The sequence below is a fragment of the Aquarana catesbeiana genome, linkage group LG04 (assembly GCF_042186555.1).
Source record: "Aquarana catesbeiana isolate 2022-GZ linkage group LG04, ASM4218655v1, whole genome shotgun sequence".
In the NCBI taxonomy this organism is placed as follows: Eukaryota; Metazoa; Chordata; class Amphibia; order Anura; family Ranidae; genus Aquarana; species Aquarana catesbeiana.
The window spans coordinates 379,461,905-379,475,759 of record NC_133327.1 but is presented as its reverse complement, the minus strand read 5'-3'; positions in this window follow the sequence as shown (position 1 = coordinate 379,475,759).

Below are 13,855 nucleotides of genomic sequence, written 5' to 3'. Positions count from 1 at the left end.
GAGACAATGTCACAGGAACTATTGTGGGCCCAGGGTGAAGATGTTGCTTCTGCCCTAACTTTCTCAGAATGGACAGCCCTGGATTCTGAGAAGACATCGCCTTGTGTGGAGCCGCACAGTACTACTAAAGAGACATTGTCTAAAGTTGCTAGTTTGCTTGAGTTTGAGCCGACACCCGTTGGATCTATGGTGCGTAAATCACCGAATTCTTGTGTGCCTCCTGGTTTGGGGAAAAATAGAACTTTACCTAGACTTGCCCGTTTACAGAGAGTGCTCACCAAACGAGTTGCCACAGAATATGGTCTGGAATTTCCTTACGTTACTCAGGAAATTATGCAGGAAATTGAGACCAACCGGGAACAATGGTACCGTGAAGCTGTTTTGGACTATTTGTCAGTACCAAAACCTTTACAGAAAGCTGGGTAATCTGTTACAATGGATGAACATTTTAATGGATGTTTGCTGCATTGGAACTATGGTCGGCACATCTATGCTGACAAGGTGGTCATTTGCAGACCTGGAAAAGATGACATTGTTTACTTTATCACCACTGTGGATAAGCAAGGGAAGAAACTGACATTACCAGATCCCCAGTTTTTATTGGTGATTATGCAAAGGGACTGTTGTCTTCTATTTCCTTTAGGAAAAAAAAGAACTTTGGGGTATATAGCTAGATAGTGACAGTGTTTAGAGATCTCCGTGGTCAAGAGATCATATTCATCTCAGCGCTTTCAAATCCAAAGATTTTTTCTAGCTGGATTTTCCTTATCGAAAAGATATAATTTATCCAGAGATAGGGATGGACTGCTCAAGTTATTTTAGTTCATTTCCATTAAAAGGAAAATATGTGGGAAGAGAGTGTCATTCTTTTGTTGGAATGAGGCTTTGCTCCTAAATTGTTTAGTGATGATACTGTACATTTTTGTGTGTGCCTAACTTTGTTTCTTTCAGGAACAATCAGATCTCCTATCAAGCTGTTAGGCTTTTCAGCTAGGTAGATAGTGGGGTTTGTGACATGTCTGATGTGAATGTGTTATTGTATAAATGTTGAAACTGTAATATTTCTATACTGTCTTTTTTTCTTTTTCATCCAAGTTCTAAGTTCAAATACCTACTCTCAGGCTTGAGAGTCATATTTTGACAGACGTTGCGGACAATGTCTATTGTAGTGGGGGGAGTATGTAGTGCTGGTAGATTTTTCAATCTACCGCTTATAGGTAAATTTAGTGGGTCATCTGCTCTGTACATAGTTCAGATTCAATGTAATGTTAAATTAGCCTCTGTTCCAACTTGGCTGTGTTGCGTGCAGTTCCACATTGTGCCTGTAGGTGTCGTTGTCATCATAGGTCAGTGTTGGAAAGCAACAAGCTGAAGTGTATGAGTGCTCTTCTGTCCCGGAGATAATTCGGCAGAGGTGGTCCTCCGAGTTGCATTCTGGGAGAGGGTATTTATGGGACAGACGCCATGTTTTGGAGAGCTTTACCTCATGGCCCTCCTGGCCTAGAGGCATGTGTTAGTGAGTGCTAGCTAGCGGCCCTTTGGCCTGGAGGGTTGCGTTGCGGCAGCCGAGCGTGTGGACCCAGAAATCTGTCTGGGGCCTGCTGTTGCTGGGATGGTCCTGTGCTGTCTGTCCTGTGGGAAGAAGCCAGACAATCGGGAAGATCCAGGAGAGGACCCATCTTGGAAGAGACCATGCAAGGCTGATCTTAAGAAGGGCCCGGTGACTCGATTGGAGGACATATCCTAAACTACCCTACTGCACAAGTACTGCCGGGTCGGCTTAAAGGTTCTGGTACTGTGTTTGCTGTTAATTGAAAACTACTACATCCTGTGGCAGAGGATCGTACAAGTTTGTTTCATTCAAGTCTGTGGCAGAGACTTTTTGTTCGTGCTGCATTCCAGCTGCTAGGTTGGTGAGAGAGACCTATCCGGGCGGGCAGAGATTTAATCCTAAGCTGAGGATATATTCATTATAAAGATTTAAATTCCTTGATGCTACGCCAAGAAAAGGGTATTTGAACTTCCCTGCAACTCTCCTTCTACCTCTTTCCTGCTACTTCTTCCAGTTATCTCCCATTAAAGCATTGGAAAAATACTCAAGTGACTGGTGCCTACATTGTCTGATAGTAAGCTCAATGGGGACCCCTAGACCCGGTACTGGTGAAATTACAGGTAACAAGGTGACGGAAACAGCCCAATCTAAATCAGCAGCTCCTCCGTGAGTTAGTGCTACACTATTATAACTATAAGGGGTTTAATAGTATAGTGATGTTGGCGGTGGTGTCGGCGACATACACGTTTTTGTATGGAAGAAAGGCTGGATGTCGGATGGTGGAGTCATCGCCCAGACCCAGTTCTATAGATGGCTCCAGAGTGGTGGCTTGGGTTTGCCACCTGCAGAAGATAACGTGGCAGGACTCCCGTTCATCTTCGTTGCTGATGAGGTGTTTGGACTTGGAGAACACCTGATGCAGCCATTCCCTATGAGGACCCTCACCCTGGACCAGAGGGTTTTTAACTACCGGCTGGCTAGAGCCAGAAGAGTGGTGGAGAATGCTTTTGGCATAATGGCCAGCCAGTTCCGCCTATTCCTCTGCAATCAACATGACGGAATATAAACTAAACCATATCGTACTTTCATGCTGCATAATGCACAACTTTTTAAGGAAAAATGCTATAAACTATGTGGCCTCAGTTGGGCCTGAGGCCGGATTTCTCGATCAGTCAACCTTGACGGCACTTGAACCTGGCCATCCTGGCTTGCCCACCCAAAGCGCACGCGAAGTGCAGCAAAAAGTTATGGAATACTTTTAGGGGGGTAGGGGGGCCACTGATATGCCAGCAAATGTCTGAGACATTTTTTAAATAAATCTATTTTTAAAACAGAACTAATATTTCATTTGATTTACTGCTTGTGTTTCTTTTAGCTGTCTCCTAGGTTCTCCAATGGGTTTTTCTTTTTGGCCATTTTCTTCAATATTGCAAATGTAATTTTTTGGATACATGAGGTGGCAATCTCTTCTTCAGCTAACTGTTATGTTGTGGGTCTGCTACACACACATTGTTTTTGTTGGTAATGAATGTAATGCATTAATGATAAAAAAAACATGCTTTTCAGCACCATGAATTAATTGTTTTGAGTCCCGAAAATGTCCTGATTGGGGCAAATTTTACAGCACTGTGGGGGTTATTTACTAAAGAAAAATCCACTTTGCACTACAAGTGCACTGCAAGTGCACTTGAAAGTGCACTAAAACTGCACTGAAAGTGCACTTGTAGTACAAAGTGACTTTGCCTTTAGTAAATAACCCTCATTGTCACTGTAAACACCAGCTTACTCCAAAAACTGATATTGAGCATTGAAAGAAGAAGCCACACATTGTTGATTAGAAAACATTTTACTCAAAGCACATTCACATGTGCATTATAAAAGGGATTTAGAACAAACCAAGATCTTTGGTGTATAACTTTTTTTTTTTGACATTAGAAATATCTTTTTTTTTGTTTCAAACCATAGAAGAAAGAGGAAAATCCTACGAGCCACACTGAATCTGATGCTAAGTAAAAACACTTCTCAGCTGCGTGCGTTAAACACGTCTTGTAAGCGTGTAGATAGTGAATGTAACAGAGGATTACGCTGCGCCAGAGTGTGCTAAATGTGCCACTAGATTGTGACATGATGAAAATAATATGCGTATACAAAACGCATGTGAGATGTGTAAAAGTGAATACACCTCTACAAAGAAAATAACAAATATAAACTGGATATAAATTGGGGTATTTATATGTAAACGCATCAAAGTGCACATGTGTCAACAAGCATATCTAAACCACATGGTACTCATATACATAAATAAACATAAGTGCAAACAAATATCAAAAAGTGCTATGTGCCAAACAAACTTCAAAGGTGCTTAGTGTTACACAGTTCATGTGAATAATAGTCCTTAGTTGAACCAAAAAAGCATATAAATTATAAAGTCCTGCACATAAATATCGAAAGTGCTTATGCGTGATATTCAATGGTGATGTATTCAAACATGCTCATAATTCTCCAAGTGCCACAGATCTAGCGTCTGATCAGGGGGAATCCCCCTGATGATGACACGTGATCTCTGTGTCAAACACGCGTAGGATAGGGGCCAGGACGGAGCGATAGGCAGCGGTAGCTAAACCCAGTTTCACACATGTGCGGTGCGAACTGAAGCTCAGGTTTCACTGAGGAGATAAAAATAACTTGTTCAAAGGTTCATCTGCGTTTCAGCTGCGGATCAGAGAGCAGGGAGAGGGGAGGGAGAGGGGGGGAGAGGGGGAGGTGTAGTGAGGAGAAGGAGAAAATCCATGTTCAGAACGCAATGCATCTGCGAATCAGATGCGTACCCATAGAAGATACTGGGCTTGTAATTCGCAACACAATGCCCAGAAAAGCACACGTTTTTTGTGCAATGCGCAGTGCGAATGCAGCGCACATATGTGAACCAGATGCATTCATATGAATATATTTAAAAATGTCCTGCGAATTGGATGCATTGTAACCCGCATCTAATTCGCATAGGTGTGAACCCGGGCTTACAGGTGATGGGACAGACACCATATCCTCACTGCAAACTCTGATCAGACGCTAGATTTAGAATGGTGCACTGACGCACCTTGATATTGTGAGTACCCCATTTGGGGGAGTGTTTTTATCTAGTTTGGAATAAAAAGTTTTTAAACGATATCACACCATATAGTTTTTTTTCTCATCCATTTATCTATCCTGCATTGGAGCCTGGGATCCTGCGATCTGCACAGAGCCCTGGGTGGCTCAAAAGCATTTTTGACTTTGTTTAGTGACTTAGTCACACGCTCTGAGGTGCGCGCATTACCTTGGGGGGTCACCGTATTGCACCATTGCATGATCTGTGGCACTTGGAGAATTATGAGCATGTTTGAATACATCACCATTGAATATCACGCATAAGCACTTTCAATATTTATGTGCAGGACTTTATAATTTATATGCTTTTTTGGTTCAACTAAGGACTATTATTCACATGAACTGTGTGACACTAAGCACCTTTGAAGTTTGTTTGGCACATAGCACTTTTTGATATTTGTTTGCACTTATGTTTATTTATGTATATGAGTATCATGTGGTTTTGATATGCTTGTTGACACATGTGCACTGTGATGCGTTTACATATAGATACCCCAATTTATATGTGACAATTTGTTTATCCAGTTAATATTTGTTATTTTCTTTGTAGAGGTGTATTCACTTTTACACATTTCACATGCGTTTTGTATACGCATATTATTTTAATCATGTCACAATCTAGTGGCACATTTAGCACACTCTAGCGCAGCGTAATCGTATGTTTCAAACCATAATATACACAACTCAGGAACTTACAAAGTTCAACTTTGATAAACTGAAGGCAATATCAGACATTAGTATGTCAAAACTGTGTTGATCTTGCCTTCATCAGATGGGGTGATGTTACCCCTGTAAAAGCCACATTTTGAAGATGCACACAAATTGGGACTCCAAATTGGGATTTCCCTCCTGATCCCATGCCTAATGTCAACATGTACTAGCTCCCATCATGGGGGATCAATGGACGTGTTTCGGGGTGCACCCCTTCCTCTCATTTACTTGAGTTGCGAGGAAGGGGTTGCACCCACAAAACGTGTACCTTGATATCCCATGATGGCAGATAGCACATGTTGACACACTGTGTGCATCTTCAAAATTTTGCTTTTAAAATACTTTAAAACCTGATTTAAAATACAAAATTAGACAAAATGATACAATTTTTGTGTCTTTTAGATTCTGCCTAAAACAACGATGGTCTTCATTTTTTGTTGAACATCATTGATGTTTTCCTTTAACTTGTCTAAATCCCGATTGCACCTCATTATCCCCCCAATGAGGATCTGTGCACTTGAACTTGTGAAATGAAATTCTTATTCCACAACATCCAAATCACCTAAAAAAAAAAAAAAAAAAAAAAAAAAAAAAAACACACCATGTATTATAAATATGCAGGCATACATCTATTACCTGAAGTTGTGGTCTCAGACACTGACCTGTTGTGGTCACTACACTTCGCCCACTTCATAAATGTCTCCCTCCTCATCCTCAGGTTGTGGTGTGGTGACTACCCCTTCTTTAGGAGGTTGGGGGTCCCTGGTGTCCTCAGATGTCCCAAGTCTTTTCTCCCCTATGTGAATTTAAAAAAAAGGTATACTTAGAACACAGATATTTGAGGCCAGAAATAGGAATATGAAACATTGCTTGGAAGTGTTATACAGTTGTCTGTTTTGGCAGAGTTCCAAGCTGAAGACATTAGTTTTTTCCCTTTCTAAAGCTGGAATACTTACCAACTCAAGTACCTTATTTGTACAATTTTCACACATGGAGACACCCCTAGTATCCACTGGATCACCTGTGTGGGACACCCTAAAAAGTTTGGTCTGGTGTCCCAGATGTGTAAACAGCTGCTGAGTGTCCTCTCCTTACACTGAATCAAGTTTGCATTAAATTCTAGTTACAAACCCATCTAGACAACAATGTAATAAACTTCTTTTAGCCTGGTTTCACACTTGTGCGGTGCGAATTGAAGCTCAGGTTTCACTGGGGAGATAACAATCTCCTGTTCAACGGATTCATTGCGTTTTTGCTCAGAATTAGAAAACAGGGAGAGGGGGAGGGAGGGGGGGGGAGAGGGGGAGGTGTAGTGAGGAGAAAGAGAAAATCCTTGTTCAGAACGCAATGCATCTGCGAATCAGATGCGTTCCCATAGGAGATAATAGGCTTGTAGTTCGCACCGCAATGCCCAAAAAACGCACACGTTTTTTGTGCAATGCGCAGTGCGAATGCAACGCACATATGTGAACCAGATGCATTCATATGAATGTATTTTATAATGTCCTGCGAATTAGATGCGGTGTAAGCCGCATCTAATTCGCATAGGTGTGAACCCGGGCTTAATACAAATAGGCATGACCAATTGTAGTTAACCTGCATCTGCCAAAAATATTGTATTAGTGGGCGAACGAACAATGTTTACTACGACCGATTACTGTGCCCACGAACCTGAAAGTTGTCATTTTAAACTGTAAAACAGTAAAGAAAAGCACATGGAGCAGCATGCAAGTAATAGTACTAATAGGAACATATGACAAATACTTACTTTTTAGAAGCAGTTTCCTGATCCTTCTGTTCTGATCCTACTCCCTCAATTTCAGGTCTGACCAGCGTTTCCTCAATTGCACCTTGGATCGTTGTACCCCAAAGTTCCTGTGCAGACTTTTCACAACTTTAGTCATGATCTTGGCCTTTCTCACATTTGGGTTTGGGTACGGTCCATACTTCCCATCATAGTCGGCCCTCTTCAAGATGTCCACCATCTCCACCATCTCTACAAAGGCCATATTTTAGGCCTTAAATCTCCTCCTGGATTGGGACGTTTGTGGCTCAGGGCTTTCGTCATTGCTGCTGCTGTCTGCATGCATTTGCTCTTTCTCCAAAAGAGAAGGGGTGGGGAATATACTAGAAAGTCAGGGCCAGGTGTATATAAAGCGTAACACGCGTGCGTCGTACGTACAGTCTGTGAGTGGAGGAAGGAGTAGCGGAAGCACCGATCGTGATAACGAAGGTAAAATTTTAACTTGGTGCATCAGTGCCCTATACTGCTTAGAGATTGAGGCCTATATTGGGTCAAGATAATGAGAGTTTCGCCTGACATTAGGGTTTGTCTTGTGTTGTGTCTTGCAGAGAAAATGGATCGCTTCAATGATCATGACTTTATCACCCTATTCATCGATAAGTATGTGGAGCTGCCCTGTCTGTGGCAGGTGAAACACCCCTTTTACAATAATAAAAGAAAGAGGAAGGCAGCACTGGATCAATTGCTGGAATTGGTGAAGCTGCAGACCCCCATGACAAAAATCCCCTATTTGAAGGCCAAAATTGGTGGCATGAGGAGCACTTATATTAGGGAGTGCAAGAAGGTCCAGGATTCCCAGAGATCAGGAGCTGCAGCAGATGACATTTATGTACCCAGGCTGTGGTACTATGACAGACTGCGTTTTCTGTCAGACCAGAGTGAAATCAGGCAATCACTCTCCACTTTTCCTTCAACGCTTCCTTCCACACCAGCTGAGGCTTCCGACGTAAAACCTGGGCCTTCCAGCGAGGAAGAAGTGGAGGAGCCCAGCTTGAGTCAGATATAGCATTGTTCAACATATTTCTTGTCCAAAAATTAATGATGTTAACTAGATGTTATTATTGATCACTAATTTCTGATTTAACAAAGTGTTTTACATATCAATAGACAGTAGTGGCCAAAAATGATTGGGACAAGAATGAAAAATGCTGGGGTCAGAATGATAGTCTTTTCTATTTATTAACATTCGATTTGCAACAGTCATGAGCTAAAAATTGTTTGTGATTGATGAACAAAAAACTAAAACTATGTCCCTTTTTCATACACAGGAAAGTCTCAGCCAGAAGGAGGCTGTGGAAAGTGGCAGCCAGGAGGTGTGCCTGAGTAAGTGGCAGCCAGGAGGTGGCCGGGCCCAGTAGCCTGACCAAACCCCAGGTCCCTCCTCTCCACCTTCAAAAAAAAGGCCCAGGAAGGGGAGGAACCTGGAGGAGGCAGCACTTGGGTTAATACGGCAGGCTACTGCGGCCCTCAGAACCCCCCCCAATCTTCAAGAGGCCTATGCCTGCATGACAGCCTGCAGAATGCAGGAAATGGAGGAGAGTCAATGCCTCCTCTGTGAGGAAGTGATCTTACAAGCCCTAAATAAGGGGTTGAGGGGCAAACTGACAAGCAAAAGCCATGTTTGTGAGTTCGACCATCGTCCTCCTCCTCCTCCACCTTCTGCCACAACTCCAACACCAGAGCCACAGCCTGGAAGCAAGTGTGGAGGGAAGCGTGGAAGGAAGACAAGAAAGTGATGGCCTGGGTTGAGTCTGGTCTGACAAAAGACACAGGCTGTTGGAAGACCACAGCCTTGGGACATATATGTCATCTGCTGCTGTTCCCGATCTCTTGGAGTCCTGGACCGGATTGTGCTCACTAATATATAGACGCCTCAGGCTACTAATTTTGCCTGTAAAACTTCATTATTCTAGCATTATAAAGAAGAAGAGAATGCGCTGCATTAAAAGATTAAAAAATTTGCAGCATGATGAATGTGATATCTCCATGCCGAACGCTAGTTTTACCAGACCAATCGCACGGTCGGAATTTCCGACAACAAGCTCCCATCAAACATTTGTTGTTGGAAATTCCAAGCATGTGTACGCGGCATTAGTGTTCTAGATCCTGATGTCACTGAGCAGCTCAGAATGAGTGACATTTCTGATGACTGAGTGCAGCAGGATGAGAGGTTTGCAAACACTCAGCTAAGTTTCTACTCTGGTTAGAATTGGCTATATGTATAAAAATCCCTCAAAAATATTTATTATCTCACTATTTCCTTTGTGTGTTCCTGTTGCTAGATGCCACTCTCAGGCTATTGTATGCACAATTTTCTATCTGGATGAAAATAGATTCTTTTTTTTTTTTATAATACCTATGATTATGCAGTCAAATCATAATCTGTAAATTGACTTAAGCATGGTCTTCATATCTTGTATCATAAATAACTATATACATAAACACGTTGAAAAGCTGTGTTCAATTTTTGCATGATCTAAAGGTTTTGCACTGAACACCAATGCAATGTAAATGTTGTGCTTTACACCAATGCAATGTGAGTTTTGCATTTAGTTTTCTATGGATTGTTATACAGTAGTATCTATTCATTATTGTTGTTACTTACTTATCTCATTTAAGGTATATATTCCTACCTGCATTTGTGTTTTTGACCTTCATAAGATGTACATTAATAATTTGTCATTTATTTCCCTGCATTCATAGCCTAAAGTTGAGTGAATTTTCACATTCCTGTGTCAGTACTTTCAGTTTCTGTTAAAACACGAGGCATGAGACATGGTACTGCACAGATTAATGCATAACCTCTGTCTGTAGTGTGAGACCTGACACTTCCTCTGAACTAACTACACATTTCACAATCCCTTGGTATCTTGGTGCATGTGAAAGCTAAGCAATAATTCGATCTGACACACACAATATAGAGCATTCTCAAACACAGAGCACATTTGCAGTTTGGAGGTGATGTGTTTCATCATATTAGCACTTCCACATTTATGATGCAACACAGGGGGGATGATAAGGCATGCATTGGATGTTGTGTGACCAGGAACAAGAACTTGTCTTGTCCCTTTGGCATAGGGACAAGCTATCTGAAGCAATGCATAGACATAGGCGATTAATCAGACACGATACTACAAACTACAGCCAGAACATGTGAGCCCATTATTACAGGGTAAGGCAGACAAACAACACATGGAATATAACATAATCCTCCATATAACACATGGAGTATATAATGTTAATACCTAGTTAAAATAACAAAAACATTTGAAAGTGCCTTTAATGTACCACAAGCTATATTTTTTGTTTTTTTCAGGAATTCCACACAATCGCAAATATTTTATTAAGAGTTTCTCCATGTTAAATAGAGGGAGAAAGGCTGCTGTAGAGATTAGAATGAGAGAAATAAAGGGAAAAATTTACTTTTCAGCAGGGATCAGGACAAACTATAATATTGTTAGGGGTGCTTACCGCAGTCCTTTATGTTGTCCTTTATGTTGTTGTAGTTTGTTAAAAACAATATCACAATAACTATTTTCTAAAATCTTGGTCTAAATTGAACTATAGGAAGAAAAAGTACATGAAAAATAGGAAGAAATACATATACTAAAAACTATGATTACATGTAATAACCACATGTAAAATACAGTAGGTTTTGAGACAACAGTCCTCAAAGGGTACACTCCAGTCAAAACTTAAAGTTTAAGCTTTGAGATGCACAACCAGTATAGGCATTCTTTTCAGCACTAAAACTGGCCATACACGGATCAAAATTTGACCAGTTCAGCTGGGATTTTGATATTGAACAAAATGTGATTGAAATAAATTGTGAGCAAACTTGTGAACAAAAGGTGATCGATGAGGATGGTGGCGATTTTGTGGCAGATGCACCCAAGTCTGATTATTTGTTTAGTTTATAGATACTGTGAAGTGAAGGAAGAATATGGAGTATTGATAATGGTAGTCTCATTGAGGATCCCGCAACATATAGTATTCTTATGTAATTGCAGGGTGGAATTGGGTGGGCACTGCCGTGATGAGGGGGGATCTTCCAATAGCTGTCCCCTCGTGTTCAGTAGCATCTTTTCAATGTAGAGGTCCCACTTGTGGTGGAATCGGGATTCTGACAGGTGATGGGATAGTACCAGATCCAGCTTTTCTTTGTGTAGTAGATTCAGCAGCTAGTGTGTGATATATTCGATGGTGGGGATAGAGGGCAAAGCCCATAATTTCTGGCAACCATGAAGCATGTAGTCAACCAAGGTTTGTTTTGTTGGATGATTTTGGTTTGTGCCCTCAGCTGGTTAGAGGGAGGGACATTCAGAGAGCCAAAAAGAAGAGTGTATATATCCCTGCGAGGTTGGAGTCTGGTGACTTTGGCAGCCAGTGTTTCAACTTGATCCCGAAAGCTGGAGATGGGGGACATGACCATAGCCTTTGTAGCAGGGAAGGCCTGTATTCGTTGCACAGGGGGCAGTGTTGGTGGTTAGGAAGTTTATGACATTAAAGATCCATGAAGGAGTCAATGAGAGAGTTTTTGAAGCGCAGTTCCCTGGCAGGGCATGTTTTACAGACAAAGCTAATTGCTTGTTGGGTATGCAGAAAGTGCTGAGGAGGTAGGTTATATCGTTGGGCTAGCAGGGGGAATGGGAGGGGTCTACCTGAGGAGATGTCAAAAAGTTGTGGAAATTTAGTTAGGCCTTGTGAAGTCCAGGAGGTAAAAGGTGCGTGTTACTACGATTGTGGGAACAGGGGGTGCCTGAGAATGGGAGGATGTTGGGAGAGCTGAGGTTTAACTCTCAGTTTTTTTCTGAGCTTTCTCCAGGCTAACACTGTATCGAGTATTAGAAGGTAATGTTTTAGCGGTGGCTGGAGAAATCTGATCCTACAGTACAGCAAGGCCGGCAGTTCAGCGGGGCTTACCATTTGAGTTTCCAGCTCATAGTTCGAGTATCTGGAAGTTTTTGTTAACCAGTCCAAACCCGCTCTCAAGAGGTAAGAAAGATTTGAAGATAGAATTTGTCTCCCATGAAGGGTGATGGGTATGGCATAAGGGTAGGATTTTTGTGAAATTGATTCTCAATCCCGAACATTTCCTGAAGTGTGTAAAATTGCATGGATGTGTATCACGTCTTCCAGTGAGTTTGATGTAAATATGATTATGCTGTTAGCGAACAGGGCGGTCCTGAGTTCCTGAGACCCAATCTTAACCTGTGTAATTGTGGATGTGATAATAGTTAGCGTGAGAGAAGTTTGAGTGCAAGGTTGAAGAGTAGGGGTGAGAGGGGACACCCTTGTCACGTACCTTTGTGAAGTTTTATTTTGTCGGAGATATGGCCTGCTGCGACAACATTGGCTGAGGGGGCTGAGTATATTGTGATAATCAGGTGGGGGAAGGAGCCCGTGAGTCCAAACTTTGAGAGAGCCAGTTTCAGCCTCTGAAAACTGACATTGTCGAAAGCTTTTTCGGCATCTAGAGTTACTATGGCAGTTTCCGTGGCTGGGTTAGTTCTCGCAAATTTCAGCACTGTGAGGACTTTTCTAATGTTGGAAGTAGCGGAGTGTCCTTGGATGAATCCCGCTTGTGAGGGGTGGATGAGGGAGGGCATGATTGAGGCCAATCTGTTTGCCATTATTTTAGATAGTAATTTTGTGTCTAGGTTTAGTAAGGATATTGGACAGTGGGATCCTGGTTCCGCGGGGTCCTTACCTTTTTTGGGTATTAATTTGATGTGGGCTTGGAAGCCTGAGGGGAAATAAGGGTGTTTTGAAAGACTAAAACTAGGGTGGGGTAGATAGTGTCCGTCAAGAGTTTATAAAATTCGGAAGTGAATCCGTCAGGACCTGGGACTTTGTCGGTATATAAGGATTTAATCGCTGTGGTGATTTCTTCTCTTGAGATCTGGGCATTAAGGTGAGCGAGAAGTGTATTGTAGATAGTGGGGAGAGGGATTTTCTCTAAGAAATTGCGTGCTACAGAGTCATCGATGGGGTCAGGCCTGTAGAGGGAATCGTAAAACCTTTCCAATATAGCATTGATGTCTTTGGGGGAGGTGGCTATGTTGCCTTTATAATCTTTTAGCCAGGCTATGTAGGTAGGGGTTTGCTGGCCCTTACATAAGTGAGCAAGCAATTTACCTGCCTTATTACCATATTTGTGGTATTGCAACTCTTGGAGTGACTGGTGGAATCTTTCCTGTGCCTCTGCCCACAAGTCGAAATGGCTTTTGGTGGCCGTCAAGTCTCTCTATTTTCTGGAGAGTTTTGGTGGGACAGTAGGGCTTTGGCAGTACGTAAAGCTTTGCTTGATTCAGTATATTCTAGAGTGACCTTTTTTTTGTGGGCAGAGGAATAGGAACTAATTTTGCCTTGAAGCACTGCTTTCCCAGCCTCCCAGAATAAGGTGGGATTAGCAGTGTGTTCGGAGTAAGTGATCAAATAATCAGCCAACGTTTCTTTAATGATCTTTTGGAGGGATTGGTCATGAGCTAGCTATGACAGGAAGTGCCAGATCTTGGCTGAATTTTGGACGGTGAATCCTGACAGCTCTACTGAGATTGGAGCGTGGTCGGAGATAGCTTTGTCATGTATTTGGGGGTTTGTGATGAATTCTGATAGCGTGGCATTTGCAAAAGTGTAGT